This window comes from Ailuropoda melanoleuca, chromosome 14 (assembly GCF_002007445.2).
Source record: "Ailuropoda melanoleuca isolate Jingjing chromosome 14, ASM200744v2, whole genome shotgun sequence".
Lineage (NCBI taxonomy): Eukaryota > Metazoa > Chordata > Mammalia > Carnivora > Ursidae > Ailuropoda > Ailuropoda melanoleuca.
The window spans coordinates 23165259-23191892 of record NC_048231.1 but is presented as its reverse complement, the minus strand read 5'-3'; the positions used below and the strand labels follow the sequence as shown (position 1 = coordinate 23191892).

Here is a 26634-nt window from a genome sequence, read left to right as displayed (position 1 = left end):
CACCTAGAGTGTCTGCTGGCATCAGCGGGCGGAGACAGCTCTGCGCCTGCCAGAGCCAGGCCTGGTCGCACACAGTGCGGAAGAGCCCGGCCTACCCCGCATGGGCTACACGCCCTGGGGCGTGTGCTGGCAAGGGGAGCATTACTGCCTTGTGTATCACACTAGCATGCTCAGCTCTGACAAGGAGGTGCAGTTCGAGGAGCTCCTGCAGCTGGTGGAGACCACGCCTCTGCTCTCGCCTCGGGAAGCCGGAGGTCACGGAGCGCACAGGGGTGGCCCCGGAGGAGCTCTTCCACCGCAGCTGGGCGCTGAACAGCGACCTGAAGCTGCTGCAGACCACTGGGCAAGGGGGTTGGAGACCAATGCCGGGTGGTTGGTTACCAAAGGAACAAAGTCACTGTGCAGTGCGTGAAGAACAGCGCCACTGCCCAGGCCTTCCTGGCTGAATCCTCGGTCGTGCCACGGTTTGGCCACGGAAAACAGGCCCAGCTTCTGCGGGGGATCCTGGAGGAGAATGGCGGTCACTACATCGGCACTGAGCACATGGCCGAGGGAGCCTGGTGGATTACCGGCCTCACAGACGTCTCCTCAGGTTCTCTCACTAGAAGTCTGAAAGGCCGTGAAATACCTGGAGGACAGCTACTTTGTGCACTGGGACCTGGCTGAACGTGCTGCTGTTCAAGGACAGCGTGGCCAAGGTCACTGACTTCACCTCACAGAAAAGGCCCCTCGTTCTCAGGACACAGGCAAGCTTCAAGTCAAGTGAACAGCCCCTGAGAACTTGAAAGAGAAGAAATTCTCCACCCAGTCTGGGGCTTGGAGTTTTGGAATCTTTCTCTGCGGAAATCTACGCCTTTGAGTGAGACAGCGTCTGGTCCAAGAATTCCCCTGAAGGACCTTGTCCCTCAAGCGAAGGGTTACAAGATGGATGCCCCCAGGGCTGCCCACCTGCAGTGCGCAAGATCAGGGAGAACTGCAGGCACCTAGACTCTGCCCTGAGGCCCTCCCTCCTGCGACTACCTGAGAAGCTCCAGCACATCAAAACCGGTAAGCTATACCTGTGACTGCTGACTTCTGCCCAGGTCACAGGCCAGTGGGGACCTCCTACTCACTGGTCCCAAACCTGAACTGAGCCCAGAGGAACAATGGGTCTCTTTCCTCTGTTCCAGCCTGTGCACCCTCTGTCCCCCACCTCAGACCCCACCTAGGCCTAGCACCTCCTCTCACGGACCAGACTGTGGGGCTTGACCGACTCTAAGGGTCAAGAAGGGAGGAGGCAGACACCCCCTACCATGGTCAGGCTTCCTCTAGCCTCCCATCTTGCCGCCTTAGAGTTTTATTCCTTTCCTTTATTGAGATTTTTATTTTCGGTGTGTGTTTTTATCATAATTATTATTAGTTTTCAAGATGAGAAAGAAAATACCCAGCAAATGGGCATTTTACAAGAAGTACAAATCTTATTTTTCCTATTCTTCCCACAAAGTTTAGGGAGAGGAGGCCTCTTTGGGGACCCATCACTGGAGCCTCGTTCCCAATTCTGTGATCCCTATTGGGTGATGCCTCAGCCTCCTCCTTTTGCTCTTGACCATATTGCACCGTTTGCATGTACTCAAGGCAAACATCTGTCAAGCACTTATGGCTCATGTGCCACTGTGGCTCACCCACCTTCCTTGTGGGGTGGAATCATAATATACCACTCCGCAAGGGAAAAATATGCATGAATACATAATATTAGGATAAACTCTGGCATCCACCAATTAGCACGCAAAATATTATTTGTTGACATTATTAGAGTAAACAGATAAACATTAATAATCAGAATTGTACTATCTGGAGACTTTTGAGATCTATTAGACAAACCAATCGCTTATATTTACGAGGACCTGTTTTCTGTCACTTTCCACTTGACCATAGAGGCATCAGTACCTGTATCAGACGGTGAAATTGCAGTGAAATTCTTCACTGGGGCTGTGGCCTAAGAACCCTGAATACAGCATCGGTGTCGGTGTCGATATGAAGGAATTTGGAGTCAGAAAACCTGGGTTTGGGTGCTATTTGAATCCCTGACTAGGTTAGGACTTCAGCTATTAGCTCAATCTAAAATCCAGTTTCCTCACATGCAAAAAAGGCAATCAATATTACCAACCTCAGAGGACTCTTCTTAGCACTATGTGAGAAAATAGGTTCTACTCTTAAACTAGTTAGTGCCTAACACAAAGCGACTTCACCCATAATTGCAGTTATTCTTAAGTCTCTGATACAATCTATGAAATGATGATACCTAATGAAGACTTAGCTGGACTGGTCATGGTGTGAGAATCATCCATCTATTAAATCAGAGATGGTCAGACCTAGAAGGAAAGGCAAGCTTGCAATCCATAGATTATTTGGGATTTGAAGTAGGAACTCTGCTCACTAAAATTCTCTATGGTTGCAAGATCTGAATTTGGAATCAGAAAGATGGAGTTTCGAATCCCTTAGATGAGTTACTTAAGCATCCACATCTTAGTTTCCTACTCCAAACATAGGGATTCATTTTTTTTAATGAATATATATCAAATGCTTATCATGCACTAGATAGTTTGCTGGTGATTAAATATTCAGAGGATCTGATAGATGATGTATATTTCATTCTTAGTGTAGTTCCTATCAAATACTTAGCAGCTTCCCACATTTGGGGGCTGTTTTTGTTATTCACCAATCACCATATTTATATTTAAGACCCCATTATACTAAAATTATGCATTTTCTTGCATAGCATATGTCCAATTCCGGCAGGGGCAATACCCATAGATGACAATGTGAATAGTGTCTCCAGATTTGAAGTATACATGATCTGAAATATACGTCATATTTAAAGTAAATCTTAGCTCACACCATTCTGATGTTAATTCACCATTTAAGATAATATATAATTAAATGGTAAATATTTTAGTGGCACTCAGTATTATTCCTTAATAACACTTGGGAGAAATTATCAGGCCTAGAATGCTCTTAAGTCTGATATTACACAGGGCAGCTTTCTTGTGGCTACTTGAAGATCTAATCATTCTTGGAGATCATTTTAATTTTTCAATATCTAAATGTACTTAAAAATTTCCACATACGTAAATCATTTCAAAAGCCCTTGGAAAGAAAATAAAATCCAAGTATTTTTTTTTTTTATTTTTAAAGATTTTATTTATTTATTCGACAGAGACAGATACAGCCTGTGAGAGAGGGAACACAAGCAGGGGGAGTGGGAGAGGAAAGAAGCAGGCTCATAGCAGAGGAGCCCGATATGGGGCTCGATCCCATAACGCCGGGATCACGCCCTGAGCCGAAGGCAGACGCTTAACCGCTGTGCCACCCAGGCGCCCCAAATCCAAGTATTTTTTATAAGTAGACTAGTTTCAGTCCCAACAGACCATCGATTAGGAGAAATTTGAACATTACTTTCTCTTTGACTATTAAAAATATTTGATGATGTGCCCTAAACAAAGCATCTTAATCAATGTATAAAAAATGTTAAAAGAATCATATTTTCAGATTTTATTATTTTCGTTTTGATTCTCTTACAATGACCTGGTTGGAAATAGGGAACATAATTTCTTTTTCTATGAAATGATATCCTTATAGTCTTAGGAAAGACCCTGTTTCAACCTTTGTGAATATTGCTCTGAATTTATACTCTGCTTACATTTCTCTCTTACTGTCTCTCAAGAACATACAGACAACCACCCCTAGAAATAAAGGATCTCCTTTTAGATTTCACAACCTGCTTTATTCTAATTTTAGGTTTTCTGTTTTATTTTGTTTTGTTTTGTTTGACTAGGCAAAATCCTAAATTCAAAATCAAAGAACAAGTGTTTTATATGAAATTCCCACCCACTGAGTAGATCTGTGTTTTCTGATTTTAATACATGAGAGTTTGTTTTGCATATTGTGTGTGTATATGTGTGTAATTTTATATATTGATGTTGGGAACATTCTTAGAACATATTCCCTGTCATAATTTCCACGGAAAATTCTATATACTGTTGAAAATATTTAAGAACTTGCCATTTGCCAGTTCTAGAATTATTATTGTTCTCAGCTTTTGACTCACGTTGCACAATTAGATGTAAAAGTCTATGTGAGAAAGCTATGAGACCTTTAATTCTGCATGCGCTTAAAACCCAGCGTTATAAGACTACAGACTGAAAAATATTGAAAAGAAATGTAAAGTGATGATCCTTTCTCCAAAATTCTCATATAAGCTTTTATTTTCTTTTTATTTCCTAACCTTGTAAACACTTAGGTCATACCTGCATCATTGTGATAGAATTATAAGTCAGTGATCAACCCATTCACTTTGAAACGTAAAAACTCTTACTTCTGGGATTTCATCACTATTGTGGCCTAATATTAGTTAGTTAAGACTCAAATGGAAGAGACATTGCCTTTTTGGTGATCTACAAAGCCAGGCATTTTAAGACTGTTTAAATACAGTCTATTATTTTATCTTAATTGTGACCCTCTGAAGTGTATGAAGCCAGATATTATCCGAAGTTACCCTCTTTTTTTTTTTAATTGCTCATATTCTGTTTACTGGCTAACAGAATTCCATTACTTTCCCTGATGTTTCTGTGACTATTCAGGGCTTTATATTCTTATGATCAACTTTGTTATGATTTCCTATTCATACTAAACCCTTGATCAAATTTTATTCGGCCTTTCTGCCTCTTCCTTTCTTACTTCCTTGTGAAATCTAAAGCTATAGTTTTCTGATCTTTCTTAATTTTTTCTCCTCAAAATACTACACACACCAGCAGTAGTGTTAAATTTACCTAAAGACTTGGCCCTAAAAGCAACAGACAAAACAGCACAGAGATTCTGCATAAAAGAGAGACAATAAGACAATTTCAAGTGGGCAGGATGTCTGATCAGACATTCTTTAGACATCCGTTTTCATAGGAGACCCTTATGACCAATATTGGGAATTTCTCACCAGTAGCTTGTAAGGAACATTATGTCTTGTTCACTTCTGCTTTCTCAGTGCTGATAATTGTGCCTGGCACATGATATAGACTCAATACCTGATGAAAAACGGGCAAATTTTCCACCTAAACTCTATTCATCTCCCTCTATGATGTCCCTCTTTTACTCAAAATTCATCCTAAAGCCTTCCCTTCTATGTTCACATTTTGCTTCATTAAAATCTCTAATCGTTTCCCACTTTATTTTATAGAGCAATTTAGGTCTTGATTTGTCTGCTCTATTTCCTTATAGTTGTGCATTAAGAGCCAACCGTCCACAACCAAAATGACCCATCAGAAGATTTTCTGTTAAACGAATATAATTCTCCTCCTTCTGTACTTGCTCCGTGTGTGTATGTATGTGTGTGTACATACATAGTAACCTCTACTGGGCCCATTCCAAAGAAAAAGTAGACCAAACTATTCATTCAATAATAACAGCTTGATAAGCTACGTTGTTTTGATTTGCATATTTTAATATTTAAAAATTGGATACGTGTATTTAAACATTGGATAAGAGTAGGCATTCAATAAATACATTTTGAAGAATAGATTAGATTAATTTCAATTGATGATTTGCTTAAGTAATCTGAAGATTAATTTTCTTCCTCAAGGTATTTGTAATCCACAGTTTCTTTCTTTGGTCTGTGATATATAATGTCATTTACATAGAAACCATATTATTTTTAAAAATTTTATGAAGTATCCATATATATTGCTATCACTCCCTGGTCAATCTACCACTGCTGCCTTGTTATACAACTGTTGGATCTTGTTGGGGCTCAGACCCATACATTCAGTGAGATAGCTCTCTCTCAGATGTTAATTTTCCTCCTCCATGAAAACAACTATCACTGAAGGCCTTGTCTACCTCATCGTCCCAAGGACCAGATGCAGTAATTACTCAAAGTATGCTGAAAAATGATAATATATTGCTGTTTTAAAAAATTATTTTTCATACTTAAATGCAAAAAAACCAATCAGATAATACCAAAACAAAGATATTAAACATTTGTTTGATACACTTTTTTTTAAAGATTTTATTTATTTATTTGATAGAGAGAGAGCAAGCACAAGCCGGGGGAGTGACAGAGGGAGAGGGAGAAGCAGGCTCCCCACTAAGCAGGCTCCTCACTAAGCAGGGAGCCTGACGTGGGGCTCCATCCTTGGACCCTGGGATCATGACCTAAGCCAAAGGCAGACACTTAACTCACTAAGCCACCCAGGCACCCCAGTTTGATACACTTTTAATAAAATAGTGAGACTCCTTTTAAGAAACTCTGGTCACTTCTTGTGTCCTTTAGACATGTTTTTCAAGGAAGGTCTAATACTACTCTCCAGAATACTTCTGCAAAGTATAATCACGGTTTTATAAAATGTATTCCATTACCAATATCATAAATATCTGATTAGATATTGTTAATGGGATACCATTTAAATATGAAAGCTGGTCTACATCTACTAATATTATTACTAATGGTGATCTCATATCAGTAAAATATACACCAATTACACAAACAACATTTTTAAACACAGGAGTGGTTTTCTAACTAATTCGGTTTTATAGTTCCCGTAAAGTTAAATGAGGAAAGAAAACAAACACATAAATGTCAGAAAAGTAAATTACATTTATGCCATTTTATTTCCACTAAAATAAGGTTTATTTTACTAGAAGCAAAACTAGTAACATCATTTAAAAAAAAAAAGAGGTGCAAAATTTCTAAGTTCTACTTTATATTTCTGCAGTAAACATATTTCTTCACCTTCTGCAGTTTTTTTCAATAATGACGCAGGTTGTGGACCAATTTTAAGAAGCTCCTCTTCGAGAATAACAATTGTAAATTACTTCATTAGTGTGCCTTTATTTTTATTTATTTATTTATTTTGAATAGAGGTTCCTGTTGACTCTGACATTCCTGGTTTAGCCTTCTCCTTCCAGGGCTCACTGACCATAAAACCCTAGAGTTGGTGCCAAATCATTTTGGTGACATAGTCTGGCTTCAAACAACGATGACTAATTTTAATTTACACAAAGAATTTGTCTTATAAATCTTCAACTCGCCACGCTTAACATTTATTTATCTCATTCAATTTAACACTGTGATGTTCTAACTTGAACTCATTAACATTTGAAATACAGGGGAACAAGACTAAAAACAGTCAATATTATTTTAATATCATTACTTTTATATTTAAAAGTACTAGAATTCGTTCCATAAACGGCAAATTGATTGGGACAATTTAACACAGACACAGTCTCCCCACCCTAGCACGTTCTGAAAGAAAAGCTACAAAGGATTCCACAAAAAGCTGAGTCAGGATGCTACCCCATCATTGCCTTTAATTAAATCTCTTTGGCACACGGAAAGAGATTAGGTACAAAACACAGACTGAGGCAGAATAGTCAAAATGCTTCTATTTTTGAGAAATGCCTGCAAAATTTGCAATCTGTCCTGAAAATCAAACTCTTCTTTCTCTTTTAATCCATATGGCTTTCCGCTCTTCTTTCAGCTAGTCTAGTAAACAGGCCCAGTGGCAGTGAGAAAGGACCCTCCCTCAAGACCAGCCTTGATTGTTCACTTCACAATGGTGTCCGACAGAAGCTTCACAGATTTGGCTGAGAAAACCCATGTGAAGTGTCTGCTGGCTGTTATCACATTCCAGCCTGCTGGCCACTTGCAAATATGATTCTGTTTAAAAGCCAGTTGCTCCTCTGCGGCTGCTCTCAGAGAGAGAGAGAGAGCGTGTTCCCAGAGGCTCAAGCTGCCACCACACGAGGCCGTATGCTGCTAACGCCAAGGAACAAAACTAATTGCATTTTTAAGCTCCACATTAGACCAAGAAAGTAACAAAAGGGGTGGTGTAAGGAAAATAGAGTAGAAAGGGCTACTTTCTATTTTCTATATTCTGCCGAGGAGAAAATATTTTAAGAGATTTTGTAGAGAGGAATAATTAGAAAGATGCTTCTTATTCAAATGAGTTAGCTCCCTCAACTCCGTCCATATGTGGCTTTATGATCCTCCCATGATTTATTATCTGTCCCATCAGACTAAACTCTCCAGGTCCTTGCACGGACTTGGCATCTAGTTAGCATCCAATAAATATTGATAGACTACATGAATGAATGCATTAATAATGTTAACTTCATGGCCACCTAAACTGCTATCTCTTGCTTCAAATCCTCTATATTTTGCATTAAAAATGTATTTCATTTATTCGAGGATATAGACTGTCCTTATGATTCTTTTGAGTTCAATACTTTGTGTTTCTTCTCTTAAAAACACTTAAGCAGCTGTTCGGGGTGAGAATGATTTTGAGCCCCTGGATACTTTTGACAATCTGTACAAGTTTATGCTTATCAAGACTGGGGGTAGAGGAGAGCTGTTACTGCTATTTAATAAGCAGAGGCCAGGGATGCTCTAAACATTTTACTATGCACAGGAAAGTCCCCACAACAAAGAATTTTCTGGCTCAAATTACCCAATAATGTTTGTAGCTAGGGCGCAGGGGACCAAGAGCACCGGGCTCTGGGGGCCCCAAACAGACTGGGTTCAGCCACTCTCCCCTCTGACAAAATCCAAAGGCAGGGAAACTGCTAGAGTAGGCAGTTAGATCGACAAGAGCAGGAGAGGAAAAGGGAGGATGGCAGATGGTCCCAGGCCAGGGACCACCCAGTCTCCCTTAGTCCAACCCCTTTTCTAGTTTAGCACAGTCTGATGAGCAGAAGATAAAGGCCACAGAGATGTTCCCAAATTTGGAGTATGCACACTTAAGGAAAGCCTTTTCCTTTAGTAACCCCAAGTCTGTTATAATATCATTATAATATCATTTGCATTGTGGTTCTTCCCCACCCCCAGCCTGGGGGTTTCTCTTGGGAAGATGGTACACAAGAACACGGGCAACAGGTTAGAGGGGAGGAAACCAGGGCAGATCCAGAGAATGGTGTGATAATGACAAGATGGGAAGGAAGAGAACGAATAGGCCCCCACAAAAAAACGCAATTCACAACTCAGTGGGCTGCTACCCAGCCTCCGGTCAGCCCACTCCTGTCTCTGGAGTGTACTTTTGCTTTGCTAAATATAAAACCTTTGCTGCTTTAACTCTCCATCAAGTCTCTTGACTGAATTCTTTCCTTCAAGAATCCAGGAACGGACGAATTTTACAATCCACTACCAGCAACAAAATAAGTGGTGGTGAAACAAGAAAGGAATTTATTTCAGTGAGGCCAGTACCAGGAAGACAGTGGACTAGCATCTCAATGACTGTCTACTGGTGCTGAAAATACTTCCAGGTTTATATAAGGAAAATGTGGGGCAAGGGTGAGTGGTTACTTGCAGGTAGGCAGTGAAAGTCAAATGAATCATTGTTTTGGAGTCAATCCTGGGTGGAGTCCTGTTGGCTCAGGGTAGTTCTTATTGCTTGAGGGGGTAGTTTCAGTTCCCAGCAGGGGATGCTTTGCCCTCAGGGTCTTCTTCCTGGACCCAGAGACAAGCTGGAAAGAAGGATATAACTAGAAAGTTTGAGGTCAAAATGGAGACAGCCAAAGTCCTCTGTCATATTGAGGTTGACAAAATATGCCTTAAAAAAAAATTTTGTTCTTTTCCACCAAAGAGTTGTTTTGGGCTCTCCTGGTTTGGTTTTTTTTTCCCCCCTCTAAGTTGAAGCTGTTATGTCTGCAGACTGTGGGCCCCATGATGAACATTGTTCTTTCATGTCACCCTTTGTGCCTGTTGCTACTTTTTCAGGTAATTGCCTGCAGCCAAAGTTCAATAAAGTTACAACCTGGAGCAAATCAGCACATAGCCCAAGGTTGTCCCCATTTATTTTCTAGACTTTATTTCAAGGAGAAATGTGCCTTGAGAAAAGTGCTGCTGATGCCCCACAGCTTTGTCTCTTTATCAGGGGCAAAACTGCCTCTTTTCATTGTTCTGAAAATAAGCTTTTAAAATGCAAAGGTATTTGGGCAAAGTTCTGGATTTCCACCTGTATATGTGCACATGAGCGCATACACCCTACATATATGTTTTGCTTTGCTCTTGCTCTGGAAAATTTAAAGGCAAATTCTAGAATGCAAGATGCATTTGAGATTTTCCATCCAGCCTTTTTTGGATGGCCAGTTCAATGACAAATTAGAAACATAATGTAAATAAAGTAAAAACATCAGGTCTTTCCTCTGCCTGATTGTTCGCTCTGCATTTAAAAGATCTAAAGTAGAGAAAATGAATCAGTTTTTGGTATCAGAATGAGATATACATTAGTAACTTTCTGCTGTATTCAATGTGTGATTACTCAGTAAAAGCTAAATAAATTTAAAAAATAAAATCATTTAAAAAACATTCTGTTTCCTTCTTCCTCCTGAACAACCCTCTTGTAAACCAGAAGAGTTAGTTTCCAAAGTTATGGAGATGAGCTGCTCTAGATTATTTTCTGTATTATTTTCTTGCTACTTCTGCCATCGATTTCTCTAGTCCAGAAGTTAATCACAGGTTTGGCCTAGTTCCTGTTCTTCTGTCTTGAGCCCACAAAGCCAGTTGTTAAATTTTGGCCTTTCTCTAACTTGCTGTCACTTAATCCAAATCTTAAACCAGCACTTCTCACTATAAAAGACAATGGAGAAACCAGCCACCAGTGTAAGTAATGAAGGATAGTTGAAAGAAAGGCAGTCAGTGGCAAGGGGCCCCCTGTCCTAAGAGGAAACCACCCTGAAAAGGAAAAAGACCCCGTTATTCCACACCAGCCTGAAAGGAGCCCTCCGCCCTTTCCCAAGTGAACAACTACCTGATAGGTAGATGAGTGTGTGGACAAAAACCTGATTGGGTGACAGGCACACGGAGGGTTAATCAGATTAAAACAGCCCGCCAACAAGCCCATAAGGACCCCTAGACTTAGACATTCTGGTGGCAATCCTCCTTAGGAGTTTTGTGCTCTTGTTGCCTGCCACTCTTCTGCTGGTCTACCTCTTCGCCCTTTGAAGTGGCGTGACCAAGAACCACAGGCACTAAAGGAAAAGAAATCCTGAAACATAAGCTGTTTCTCAAACATCTACCTTGTTTGAAGTAATAACTCTTAGTCACATCCATATGTTTTGTAACCTTACCTACATATTCTGATTCTAGTAATAGAAACAATAACTCAACTCTTGATTGCAATTAGTGTTTAAAAGTCTAAAAACATTCATAAAAACATTTATTCATTAATTTCTCTATCAGTGAATATCTACTAAATGTCCTTGATGTCTCAGAACCAGGGTTGGGTAAAATGAAGAGCAATAACTGTATAGAGCAAAGTTTACTTCTAAATAAATAAGATGGGACAATAACGATAGAAGAAATGTAAAGCTGGATTTATTAATATGAACGTATAAAGCAGAGATTCTGCATTTAATGTTGTAGCTCCCAGAGTTGGAAAGGTCTCTAACAGTTTGGCTGTTTGGTGAAGCATGGCCCCAAAGGTGGCCCCTAAAGAGTGAGTTGGAAATGCCAGTCATGTTTTGGTTTAATGTAGTATAAGGGAGTCAGAGGCTTAGAGAGACTGGAATGTCAGAGAGGATTTGTCATTTGACGTATTGAAATGTTCATGGTTCCCACTTCTGCTACACTGCCTTCTTTCTCCCAGCCAGCATCTACCTATTGTTTCTTAGGGTGTTCCCTATGATCGCTTGACAGAGGGAGAGAAGACTCAGGACTGTTTTTATAGATCATTCTGCCTGATATGCAGGTATCATCCTAAAGTGGACAGCTGTAGCACTGTAGTAGTCCCTTCCTGGGACATCCCTGGAAGACAGTGGTGAAGGAAACTCCTCCTAGTGAGCAGAATTTTAAGGGGTGCACATGGTTGTTCACTTTGCTTGGAAAAAGAAATGGCCAAATGTATGATTATTTATTAATTCATGGGCAGTGGACAATGCTTTGGTTGGATGGTCAGGGACTTAGAAGGAAGATGATTAAAAAATTAGTAAACAAGGAAAGTTGGGAAGAAGTATGTGGATAAACCTCTCTGAATGGGGAGAAAAACATCAGGATACTTATGTCCCATTTAAATGCTCACTAAAGGGTGACCTCAGCAGAAGAGGATTTTAACAATCAAGTGGATTATATGAACCATTCAATGGACACCATTCAGCCTCTTTCCCCAGTCCCTTCTATCATCATCAATAGGTTCATGAACAAAGTAGCCGTGGTAAGAATGGCGGTTATTCATGAGCTCAGCAACAGACTTCCGCTCTCCAAGGCAGACCTGGCTATGTCCACTGATGAATGCCTAGGCTTGCAGTAGCAGAGGCCAATGTTGAGTACCCAGCATGACATCATTCTCTGGTTTGCTCAACAACCTATGTAGTGGCAGGTTGATTACTTGACACCTTCCATCATGGAAGAGTCAGCATTTTGTCCCTGCTGAAATAGAGATGTTACAGATTTATCTTCCCCACATGCAATGCTTTCACCAGGAGATTTCACTGAGCTTGAAGTTAAAACTGTCACCTGATCACTTTAGTTTTCTCATGCCTCTAAATCAATAGGCAAAGGGAGTTAATATACTCACTGGGATGTTTGAGCCTGAGTACCAAGGGTAAATTGGATTACTTCTCCACAATGGAGGTAAGAAAGAGCATGACTGGAATACAGGATTCCTTAGACTGTCTCTTAGGATTTCCATGCCCCATAATTCAGGTCAGTGCAAAACTACAACCCAGTCCTGGCAGGACTACTAATGTCCTAGACTCTTCAGAAATTAAGATTTGAGACATGCCACGAGGTAAAGAACCACAACCAGATGAGATGCTTGTTGAAGCCAAAGGGGATATCAAATGGGTATTAGAAGGAAACTATAGGGTGCCTGGGTGGCTCAGTCAGTTAAGTGTATGCCTTCCACTCAGGTCAAGATCTCAAGGTCCTCTGCTATGCAGGAAGCCTACTTCTCTCTCTTACTCTGCCCCTCTCCCCGTTTGTGTGCAAGTGTGCGCACTCTCTCTCAAATAAATAAATAAAATCTTAAAAAAAAAAAAAAGGAAACTATAAATACCAGCTGTGGCTATGTGCTTAGTTACAAAAAGGAGGACTGTAATTGTCATCCGTATTTCCACATTATTTTGTTATGAATATGTTTGTGTGTGTGTGTTCATGTGTAGGTGTGTATGCAATGCCAATATATTTTTTTTCTCTTTTCTTTTGTTCCCTGATCATGTAACATAAAATATATTGACTTTATAGTATTTAAGATATAAGATATCAAAGAGAAGAGTAAATATAATCCAAGAACTTTACCTCATCTTCTGGGGAAGAGTTTTAGTGCATTCCCAGCCATTTGCAGGATAGTTGTATCATGGTGGGTGGAATTGTGACCTTGTTATTGCACTTATTTGGAGATTAAAAGGAGATACATATGGGTGGCAAGTTAACAAGGGATGTACTTGTGATTATCAACTTTATGAGTCAACTTACCTGAGTGATGGAGTGCCCAGATATTTGGTAAAACAACATTTGGAGTGTTTCTGTGAAGATATTTTCAGAAGAGATTAATATTGTTGTAAAGCAGATGGGCCTCCTTAATTTGGATGGTCGTCATCCATTCAGTTGAAGGCTTGAATAGAACAAAAAGCCTGACCCTCCTGAGACAAAGAGGGAGCATCTCTTGCCTGACTGTTTGAGCTGAGACATTGTGGGGTTTTTTGGGTTTTTTCTTTGTTTGTTTTCTTGCCCTTAAACTCAAACTAAAGCTTTGGGACTCCTTGGTTCTAGAGCCTGCTGGCTTTTAGACCAAAACTAAACCATTGATACTCTTAGGTCTCTAGCTTGCCAACTGCACATTTTAAGATTTCTCAACATCCTTAATCTATTATCTAAGAATTTTGGGAAACATACTGAGAAAGACAGACGTTGTACCTATCCTCCTGGTACTCAACAATCTAAGAATATAGTTGTTCAGTCTTGCACATGACATGAATTATGCCTGATATTAGTTTTAACCAACCCCTTACATCAGAATTTTAAAGCCCATTTTCATCCTTCATTTTGTGTTTATACTTTCTTTTTCTTCTTTCTTTTCTGTTCCTTTCTATCTGCTGCATATGTACTGATTGAAAATCTGTGATGGGAGCAATACAGAGTGCTAAGGACCTTGCTGGATACAAGATAGAAGTGATTCTGCCTCTCCCTCAGTGAGTTCAAAGGGATCTGCTAAGTGACAGTGTTAATGTATGAAAAAAGAAATAATTTTAGTAAAGGAGGATGTATGAAAGAAGGCTTCAGGGAGGAAGTGATTTTTTAGATAATCCTTTAAAGGAAGCAAGTCTCCCACAGGCAAATAGTTATAAGGTCATACTAAGCTGATGGCTCTAATTGAGCAACAATTTCAGAATACCCAATGAATTTATTGAAGGTGACATTTTTTAGCCCTGTGTGGTTAGGCTAAGATCTCTACTTGGGGGAAAAATACTAAATGCCTGTCCAGGAAGAGCCTAGAATGGTGTAAGGAGAAATTTAGAGACTATATTTCTTTTACCACCAGGATATAACATAAATAAGTGTAGATATGTAAACATTGGAGCTATAAATTATTTACAGAAATAATATTGCAAAATGGAAATGCTAAACCAGTTTTCAGTTCCTGTTTCATTCCCTGATAGATTTGGGTTTCTATAGAGCTATAAAAACAAAGCATTGTCATGCTGTGTTTATTATGGAAAATCTCTCTGTCCTGCTTAAATGATTTTAGTTTTCAACAACTTCAGATGACAGGCTGTAATTTTGCCTTTCAAGTCAACTTGCATTGTCTTTTCTTAAGGAATATCACTAATTTGTCATGCCTGTTGCAAATTAATTCTGAATGTGCCTTATATCTTAGTGTGTAATTCATGACTGATATTTTATTTATTTAGCCTTTTTTTTTTAACCAAAAGGTTTTCAGGGTATATTAAGAAAAGTGGATCAATATATCACCAGAGTCCTTGGAAAATACACTCCTTTAGGAACATTTTTGGTAGGTGTTCATAAACTTTTTAAATTTCTTTTGAGGACACATACTAAAAACTACTTTCAAGGTTACAAATATTTTAGGAAATCTAAGTTCATAGGTAAATTTGGGAAGTTACAATTTTTAATGAAAACTTCAGTACTCTGAATTAGTCTGTAGAAGGTATCATTTTAATGCCTTTTCATGACTTTGCAACTAAACCGACTATAAAATTAGGTTATTTGATTCGAGGTATTTCTACATTCTTTTCCATCTCAAAGTATCGATGACTCAAAATTTCCAAAATGATAGCTTCTTTACAAAAATTCTTGGTAAAATTAGCATAAATGAGCATGGGAGATAATGTAGGTTTCTTCCTACAATTCTGAGCCCACTTTTTGAATTAAGTTTCAGAATAGCTTTGTCCCATGAAAGGCCAGGGACATGCATTATTAAAGCTAATTTTCTGATACTTCAGTAATCATATCAGAAAAAAAAAATCTTGAAGATATCTTTACTTAAAAGTCATCCTTCAAAACAATTAAAGGTGGTAAAATGTGGTAGTTAAAACAATGCATTTCAGAGTCTGATGACCTGGGGATATAGTATGGTTGTTTCTGTTACCAAATTATGTGGTCTTTGATGTGTTTACCTAACCTTTTCATATGTCAGTTTTCTAAACTGTGACACAGAGATAAAATCTAGTATCCTTATTGCATTGTTTCACGAATTAAATGTGATAATAAATTCAGAGCATTTAATACAGTGCCTGGCATAGAGCCCATGATCTATAAATTGTGGCTATTGCACGTAATAAAAATATTAAAAACTTACGAAGCATCTCTGACATTTTAAACAAGATGGTATTTTGCTTCTCTGTAGTTTGTTGTTTCCATACCTATATTTTCTACATGATAAAGATATAACACATTTTTTCATAACAAGTAATTTATTCTATTTCAATTTTGGCATTCAGTTGATGAATTCTTCACTTATTCATTCAAATTTTTTCTGTTGTATTTCCCATCTTTCTTTCTTAGGCTCTCATGCCAATTTTTAGACATGGCTACAAATTCTTTTAACACTACTCCCCTCCTCTTCAATCTGGGAAGGCTTATAATTACTTCAACCAAAAAATTACGGGAGTGATGGTAATGACTTTCAGAACTGACCAAAAGTATATGCAGCTCCTTCTTTGTTCTCTGGAACAGTCCATCTGGCCTTTGTGAACCCCCAGGATAAGAATGCCAACTGCCCTGGTGCCCCTGTGCTGGCACTTTCGTCTCTGGTTCCAGTTCCGTGCCATTACTTGGCTATCTCCACTAAGGTGCCAGGTATGCAAGTAAGGTATGGTCAGCTAACCCACAATATAAAATAACCACTGTCAGTGCCATGTGGAGTAACAGAATTGGACAACTGGTTCCTGGCAAATTCCTGAACCATGTGATCATAATATTTAGTAAATGGTTATCGCTCAGGCTGGAAGTTTGGGTAGTTTGTAAAGTAGCAGCAAAAGATCACCAGAGTGAGTACATTATTAGTGTTGGCCCTTTACACATTCCCCATTTTGATGCCAAAATCTTTTGCCCATGCTGAAAATAATGGACTTCATAATGAGGTACTTGCACATATGATTGGAAAGGAGTCCCTTTATTTTAGGGAACAGGTAGCAAGGTTATTACTCAAAAAACCCATTACAAGTAAAATTATTTGCAGGCTAGTTTCTGCCCCTATGGCTAATTATATGCAGACGATTTGAATGAAAATCAAATTCCTATTAGAAACTCCTCAGAAATGCATTTTTTTGTTACTTCATTCAGGTTTTGGGTGACCTGTGTCCATTTCTATCACAAGACATTATTCAGCATTGTGTAACAGTAATTTAAAAGCTTATCGTTCCTTATTGTCACTAATGAATAGTTAAATAAATTAATATATAGATTAATATAAATTTTAAAACATTATGGTTTATAATGAACATGATCTCTGAAAGCAGATAGAAAAATAAATGCAAAGGATCAGGAAAATATTTTAGTCGTCTTACCTTTTCATGTGGCATTATTTCCTCATTGGCAAATTCCTCAGATCAGCCAGATGCTTTCATAACGGCTTTTTTTATTAATTTTTTTTTCTATTTATGTCAACTAATTGATTTAGAATATTAACAAGATTTCCTGCATCCCTTTGACAGGAACCAGTCATGCTAATATGTGATGATTTTTAACTTAGAATTTTCAGAACCAAGACAAATCCATGGGTGACTTTGGATCAAAAAAAAAAAAAATCTTTCTAGTTGTAATTATCATTACTTGCCTTAGCATAGTGATGGGAGAGAATGTTTCCTGGGAGGAAATTGGATTTTATAAAATGTTCATTGAAATTTCCTTCAAGAAAATCCTGAGATAGGATATTGCCTTAAAATTATGAAAGAAATGTAGTGATATGTTAGATTACTTTAGTTAAATATGTCTCTATCTTGCTCTGCATAATCCTAAGGCCCTAAACTTCCATAACCCTGAATGAATGAGTCTTAAAAAAATCATAATATGATGTTGCACTTCAAAAGCATAATAATGAATATTATATAGAAACATGAAGAAATATGTTTCTAAATGAGACAAAACTATAATAAAATATATCCCCAGCCATAATTAGAAGTACTTAAGTAATTTTATGAAGAAAGGCTAAAAAGGAATTTAACTGTAAAAACACTGTTTTATGATTTGGAAGTTCATGAAATCACCCATTCATTTATCTTTTCAAAAATAGTTATTGAACACTTACTATATTTCAAGTGTTTTTGCACTTAGAATTGTGGGCAATTGCCCTTTACATTTTCCTTTGAATTTTCCTTAAATTGGGAAGGCTACATATTAAAAATATAATCATATTTTTTCCTATTTTCATATGATGCTAAACAAAACATTATTTGCTTAAATAAGAAGAAAAGCTAGGGGGAAAAGGTTGTGACTCAGCTAAATGATAGGCATAAAAACTGGATTATGGGTATAAAACTATAGAAGACAATGGGAAATAACAAAGAAGTTCAAGGAATTGAAAAAGGAAGATATAAAAATGAATGAGAGGTTGAAAAACTCCAAAACCTGGTGAGAAAAATTAAAGAAGACCTAAATAAATGGAAAGGTATCATACATTTATGGATTGGAAGACTTATCGTTTTTAAGATGGCAATACTACCCAAAGAATTCTATAGATAGTCACCATTTCTATCAACATGTCAAAGGCCTTTTTTTTTTTCCCAAAAGTGGAAAAGCTGATTCTCAAATTCATATGAAACTTACAGGGGTCCTGAATAATCAAAACAATATTGAAAGAAAAGAAAGTTAGATGATTCACACTTTCAAGTTTCAAAACTTACTACAAAGTTACAGTAATAGGGCACCTGGGTGTCTCAGTAGGCTAAGCATCTGCCTTGAGCTCAGGTCTTTATACCAGATTCCTGGGATCAAGTCCTGCATCAGGCTCCCTGCTTCTCCCTCTCCCTTTGCCCCTCCCCACAGCATGTGTTCTCTCAAATAAATACATATATACAATGGAATATTACTCAGCTATCAGAAAGAAGGAGTTCTCAACATTTGCTGCAACATTGACGGCACTGGAGGAGATAATGCTGAGTGAAATAAGTCAAGCAGAGAAAGACAATTATCATGATTTCTCTCATCTATGGAACATAAGAACTAGGAAGATCGGTAGGGGAAGAAAGGGATAAAGAAAGGGGGGGTAATCAGAAGGGGGAATGAAGCATGAGAGACTATGGACTCTGAGAAACAAACTGAGGGCTTCAGAGGGGAGGGGGGTGGGGGAATGGGATAGGCTGGTGATGGGTAGTAAGGAGGGCACGTATTGCCTGGTGCACTGGGTGTTATATGCAACTAATGAATCATCAAAAACAGGGAAGTACTGTATGGTGACTAACACAACATAACAAAAAAAAAACATTAAAAAAAATAAAATCTTACAACAGCAACAACATCCAAAAAAACACAAAGGTACAGTAATAAAAACTGTGTGGTACTGGTGTAAGGACAGACATACAGACCAAAGAAATAGAACTGTCTCCATAAATAAGCACATACATTTATAGTTAATGGATTTCAACAAGGGTGTTGTGACCATTTGATGGCGGAAAAATAATCCCTTCAACAAATGGTGGTAGGACAACTGAATATCCACATACAAAAAAATGAAGCTGAAACCTTATTTTACTCCTAAAAAAACCCCAAAAAACAAAAAAACTCAGAATGGATCAACAACTTAGTTAAGTACATAAAACTCTTAGAAGAAAACATAGGTAGAAATACTCATGACCTTGTATTTGGCAATGGATTTTTAGATATAACACTAAAAACATAATCAACAAAGAAAAAAATAGATAAATTAGACTTCATTAAATTAAAAACTTTTGTGCCATCAAAGGGCATTATCAAGAAAGAGAAAAGACAATCCACAGAATGGGAAAGAATATTGCACAGTACATATCTGATGAGGGTTTCGTATTAGTCACAGGTCTCCAGAGAAACATAACCAATAGGAGAGAGAGAATAGGTAGATGATAGATAGATAGATGATCAATAGATGGATAGATAGAGATGATAATAGATGATAGATAGATAGATGAATAGATAATAGGTAGATGATGATGATAGATAGATGATAGATAGATAGATGATAGATGATAGATAATGTAAATGAGCATTTAGTATTGGCATTGCCTTACATTGTTATGGAAGTGGAGAAATCCCACAGTCATCTGCAAGCTGGAGAACGAGGGGAAGCCCACGGTATAATTCAGTCAGAGTCTGAATGCCTGAGAAGCAGGGATGCTGATGGTGTAGTCCCAGAGTCCGAAAGTCTGAAAACCAGGAGCTTTGATGTCTTGAGTTAAAAGATGGGCATCCCAGTTCAGGAAAAGTGAGAAAATTCATTCTTCATTTGTCTTTTCGTTTCACGCAGGCCCTGAAGGTTTGAATGATGCTGACCTATTTTGGTGAAAGTGATGTCTCTTTACTCAATCTACTGAATCAAATGTTAATCCACACCCAGAAGTAATATTTTACCAGCTATCTGAGCATTCCCTAGCCCAGTCAAGTTGACACATAAAATTAACCAGCACAGGTTTAATATTCAGAATATATAAAGAACTCCTAAAACTCAATAATAAAAGACAAACAACCTACTTAAAAGGGCAAAAGACTTGAATAGATAGTTCTCTAAAGAAGATATACAAATGCCCAAAATGCACATGAAAAGATACACGATGTCATTACTCATTAGGGAAATGCAAGTCAAAATCCTGAGATACTGCTTGACACCTACTAGGATAGCAGAGGATTTTTAGAGTAGTAAAACTATTCTATATGATACTATAATAATAGATACATATCCTTTTTTTCCCCAAACTAAATTTATTTATTTTTAAAATTTAAATTCAATTAACATATATTATTGATTTCAGAGGTAGAGGTCAGTGATTCATCAGTCTTATATAATACCCAGTGCTCATTACATCACATGCCCTTCTTAATGTCCATTACCCAGTTACCCCAACTCCCCACCCCCTCCTCTCCAGCTTCCTTAGTTTGTTTCCTATGATTAAGAGTGTCTTATGGTTTGTCTCCCTCTCTGATTTTATCTTATTTTATTTTTTCCCTCTCTCCCCCTATAGGTACATATCCTTACACACTTTTCAAAACTCATGGATATACAACTCTAAGAGTAAACCCTAATGTAAGCTATAGATTCTTGTTAATTATGATACATAATATTATACTAGTTCATCAATTACAACAAATGTACCACATTAATGGAAGATGTTAATAATAGGGAAAACCAAGACAAGAGTAAATGAGAAGACTGTACTCTCTATTGAATTTTTCTGTAAATCTAAAATTTTTCTAAAAAATACAGTCTATCAATTTAAAACACATGTCAATCTGTGTTAATGTTAACCCTCTTGTTAATGAATTCCATTTTATTAAAAACATGACCTCTGGATTTGTATGGTATGTAAATACCACCTCAATAAAAAATAACAAAAAAAGAATAACATAAAATTATGCAAGTAGTCTACTCTTGAGAGGTCAATTATATCATTGGCTTTCTAACACTTGCTTTTGCAGACCAAAACTAATAATAAAAAAACCTCTGCACTTCTTTGCACATGTGTAAGTTGATATCTAAAAATTGTCATTAATTTTCACAACAGGTTTGCCTCCAGAACACAGGTGTCATGAAAACCACTGCTAAACCTAAACCAAAATGAAAAAGAAAAAGATGCATATCAACACCGTCATCCTTGGACACATAGATTTGGGCAAGTCTAACACTACTGGTCATCTGATCTACAAATGTGGTGGGATCCACAAAAGAACTATCGAAACATTTGAGAAGGAGGCTGCTGAGATGGGAAAGGGCTCCTTCAGGTATGCCTGGGTCTCAGCTAAACTGAAGGCTGAATGTGAACGTGGTATCACCATTGGTAACTCCCTGTGGAAATTTGAGACCAGCAAGTATTATGTGACCATCATTGATGCCCAGGGATACAGAGACTTTATCAAAAACATGATTGCAAGCACATCTCAGGCTGACAGTGCTGTCCTGATTGTTGCTCCTGGTGTTGGTGAATTTGAAGCAGGAATCTCCAAGGATGGGCAGACCCATGAGCGTGCCCTTCTGGCTTACACATTGGGTAGAAAACAATTAATTGTTGGTGTTAACAAAATGGATTCCACTGAGCCACCCTAAAGCCAGAAGAGATACGAGGAAATTGTTAAGGAAGTCAGCACCTACATCAAGAAAATTAGCTATAACCCCGACATAGTAGCATTTGTGCCAATTTCTGGTTGGAATGGTGACAACATGCTGGAGCCAAGTGCTAACATGCCTTAGTTCGAGGGGTGGAAAGTCACCCGTAAAGATGGGAATGCCAGTGGAACCACACTGCCTGAAGCACTGGATTGCATTCTGCCACCAACTCGTCCAACTGACAAACCCTTGAGTCTGCCTCTCGGGATGTCTACAAAATTGGTGGTATTGGTGCTGTCCCTGTGGGCTGAGTGGAGACTGGTGTTCCTAAACCTGGCATGGTGGTCACCTTTGCTCCAGTACCTGTCAAAGATGTTCCTTGTGGAACATGTGAGCTGGTGACCTCAAAAATGACCTACCAATGGAAGCAGTTGGCTTCATAGCTCAGGTGATTATCCTGAACCATCCCGGCCAAATCAGTGCTGGATATGCACCTGTGCTGGATTGTCACACAGCTTACATTGCTTGCAAGTTTTCTGAGCTGAAGGAGAAGATAGTTCATTGTTCTGGAAAAAACCTGGAAGATGGTCCACGTTCTAGAAATCTGGTAGTGCTGCCATTGTTGATATGGTTCCTGGCAAGCCTATGTGTGTTGAAAGCTTCTCTGGCTATCTTCCTCTGGGCCATTTTTCTGTTCATGACATGAGACAGATGGTTGCTGTGGGTGTCATCAAAGCAGTGGACAAGAAGGCAGCTGGAGCTGGCAAGGCCGCCAAGTCTGCCCAGAAAGCTCAGAAGGCTAAATGAATATTATCCCTAATACCTACCACCCCAGTCATAATCAGTAGTGGAAGAACACTCTCAGAACTGTTTGTGGAAATTGGCCATTTAGGTTTGATAGTATAACAGTGCATTGCAAAACCTTCGGAAGGAAAGGAGAATATTTTGTGGACCGTTTGTTCTGTGTGTGGCATTTTTAAGTTATTAGTTTTTCAAATCTGTACTTTTTAATGGAAACAACTTGACCAATAGTCTGTCACAGAATTTTGAGACCCATTAAAACAAAAGTTTAATGAGAAAAAAAATAAAAATTGTCATCATAAAATTAAATAAACGAAAAGAACTACTTTCTAACATATTTTAAATAACAAAAACTACATAAATTAAAGTGCTATATAATACTCCTAAATATACTAATGGAATCTAAAAATGGAACATCATTCATTTAAAAACACATAAACATTAACTTCACTAATATTCATATATTTGATATTTCCTATTCTTGAATGAGCATGTAGTTCTCTAAGTCCTACACAGGATTTTTTTCTTTCTATTTTTAGATGTAAAATGTTTTCTTTCTCACTCTATTATAATTTTATTACACAAAATATGAAAATTTTTAAATTCTTTCTGTAACCATAAGACAAGGATAAAATGAAAATTTTTCAGACAGTATTATAATTGTTATTAGTACACATTTAATCAAAAACAAATAAGTGAAAAACTGTTAGCATTTATTAAACATAAAAATTAATTGGAAATATATTTCTTAATGATATAAATGATCTTTTTCCCCATCAGCCTTTGCATCCATTGATTAAAATAACAATGCTAAAAAGTGTCATTTTTTTAAAGATTTGATTTGTCAGAGATAAGAGTGCACAAGCAGGGGGAGTAGCAGGCAGAGGGAGAAACAGGTTCTCTGCTTAGCATGGAGCCCGATGCAGGACTCTTATCCCAAGACCCTGAGATCATGACCTGAGCCGAAGGAAACTGCTTAACTGACTGAGCCACCCAGATATCCCAAGTATCATATTTCTGCATAAATTTATTTCTATTAATTGTTTTATAAATGCTGTCAGCTAAGAATTAGTATTCATAGAAATAAAAAGAAGTGATAGTTTTTTTCTATCAAATTCACTCATTTTTAAAAATCTGAGGTATATGCTGAAAATTAAAACATGATCGATTATTAAAAATTATCTGCACTGATTCATTAGTTTACAACTCAATTAGGTCTTCTTGCTATCAGTTAAAGCAAAGATTATAAACCACCTCCCTTGAAAATAGTATTTGTTACCAAGGAATTGGCATTTTATGTCATAGGTTCTAAGAATTATGTCATTTTTTTACCTGAATACTAAACAAATGGCCATTAATCTTCCACTTAGAGGCACCAAGTTTTATCTAATATACCTGGAAAGGATTGAAAAAAATTAAAATAATGTTAATGCTATTAAAATTTTCAGCATAAATATTTTTAAATTATCACATGCTTTAAATACAGAACTATAAATAGTATAGAAATATAGAAATAACCTTAAATAGAAATACAGATATAGAAATATAAGTAGATATAAGTATAAACATATTTTCTCCAAGACAAGAAATGCCCTGTGGGAATTAAAATATGCATGGAATGTTAAAATATATGTAGAATTTAATACTTGATGAAAATCCTCAAAAACAGTGGAAGTGTTTTAAGAGTTTGGTGATCCCAAACATTGTATTTCAAAGTTGTTATTTTTCTCAGTTTATAAAGGAGAGACTGAGGACCAAACAGTTAAAGTAATTTCTTCAAAGACAGTCAAGAATCAACATCAAGCCTTTCTGTCATTAAAAGTCATGATCTAGCCTTGACTTTTTGTTTATATCATTAGCATCTACCCTCCCCATCATCCCCACCTTCTCTGATTATTTTATTATTATGAGTCCTGTTTCTGCTCATCAGCATTACTTCCATGATATAACTAAACTTGTCATTCTAGATTTTTCAAATTAAATTAAAATATTGACACATCTGTAAGAAAAATGAGGAAATTGGTCCACTTAAACTACTTCCCACATCTCTGCTGTCTTTATGTTTGCTTGGCAGATGTCCTCTGGTAAAACATGGAAAACAAATACAAATATATCAGATATAGTTGTAGATATGTCTCCATTTCTGGTGCAGATTTACTAACATACTTCTGAAAAACATTAATTGTTCATTCTGCCACTCTTGTTTCAATTGCATTATTATTCATTCCCAAATTGCTAGAGAAATGATCTGTTCACTGCCATTTCTACTACATGACTACAAAACATAACTGAGAAGTAATAAATAGCCACATCCCAAGTGATAAATGGCTTGTTTTCAAAACAAGATTCTGATTACTTGGATTAAAAAAAGTGAAATGTAATATTAAAGCAGAAAACTGTTGAAATCTGTTTGAGAGATGTGGTAGTATCATGTGGCTCGGTGAAATTGAATGCAGATTTTCTTAGTTTCAATTAAAATGGCATAATTCTTGGAAACATCTACTTAGTTGTTTTGCACACTATAATTTTTCATTCTTAATTTCCCTCAAAACAAAAAAGTAATCTTAAAATGATTTAAACTATTTGTTTTTATCACTCTACACTCTAGGAAATATGACTCTGCAATTACTAATTACAGACACATTATTTGCTTGTCACTTATTAGTAATTACTTATAGTTGATGAACACGTCTTGGAATTTACAGTACTTCAAAATTGCTGTCACAGAGTAGGACAGGGAAATTAATTTTAGTTATTAATGCACACCTCAACTGAACCTCAGACCAAGAGCTGTGGGACACATAAATATGATAAATACATCTGCAGTCTATTCCAAAGGCATCAAATAAAACCAATCATACTTATGATCCTTGGAAGTGCTTTGTTCTTTCAGTAGCAGAGTTGTTGAACTTGAAAATATTTGATACCAAGATTGAGAGGTAGCCTGAGGCCAGATCGGGCTTTGCAGAAAAAACAGTGTTGAAGTGATTGTCTTAATGTCATTGCTTGTATTTGAGAAAAGGAATTTTGAAGGCAAAATGAGCTCTGGAGTTCAGGCTTCTCCCATTTCAGTAAAGTGTTTCTCTGTAATCTGCTGCCCCTTCTCCATCTCCTTACTGACTGTGTGGCCTTGTGTAGGTCACTGTACACTTTCAACCTATGTTTCTTCCTTTGCCTTCAAATGTCAAATGCCATTTCGGGAGTGNAGTTCCTTTAATAAAAAGAAGATAGTAATAAGTATGTTCAGGATGATGCCATTTTTACAACAATGATAATACTGAGTGTTCCTTTATTCCCACACATGGCAGAGACTACTAGTGGTCCCTCCATTCCATTCTCTTCCTTGAAGACTTCTTTTTTAATAGGCACTAACTTTTACCTAAACACATATCCATCCATTATAAAAGGTGCATTTCTCAGTCTCCTTAACAGTGCAGTGTGGCCACATGACTAAGAATCAGACAATGTACCAGAAACAGAATATTTCAGAGCAGCCTTAAGGGACCCTACCTAAATGACAGCCAGCACCTGCCCTTTTGGCCCTTTTTTACTTTATCCCTTTCTAATCCTACTGTTCAGAATATAGTTGCCATTTTGAACTACAGAGATGAGGCCCATTATTTAGGGATGGCAAAGTGGCAACCTATAAGGAATCTCACTCCTGGTACTATCTGCTCTGAACTTTTACAGAGAAGTAAATTTCCCTCTTATTTAAATCAGAGCTACCCGGGGCCTGTATTACTTACAAGCAAACCTAATCCTTTACACATGTATTGATATAATGTATATAGCAAGTACTGCTAGTAGCCTACTCGATAGCCCTCTTCCCCTGTTTCTTAAAAAAATAAAATCATAATTCTGTTCTAGAAACAATTTTCCTAGACAGCCCCCCCCCCAAAAATTATGTGAGCAAATGAATTCATGTCAATTCCATTACCCTCTACTAGATAATCATTTTCTCTGCCTTCTTTGCAGCAAAAGTGACAATGAGGATATGGAAGATTTATGGAATTATTTTTCCTCCCTAATGAAAGGAAGACCCTTTTCTCCATTCAGCCTTTTCTCCTGCCAGTAATGCCTTTATATAAAATGTGACAGTTGAGGTTGTGGCAGCTACCTT

The 26634-nt window shown here is 37.5% G+C and overlaps 2 pseudogenes; both read left to right on the top strand.

The window, feature by feature from the left end:
- The window catches only part of LOC100464997, a 52573-nt pseudogene extending 51509 nt beyond the window's left edge, over positions 1–1064 (top strand).
- Positions 546–22781, top strand: LOC109489901 (annotated as a pseudogene).
- Positions 22782–26634: the final 3853 nt, after the last annotated feature.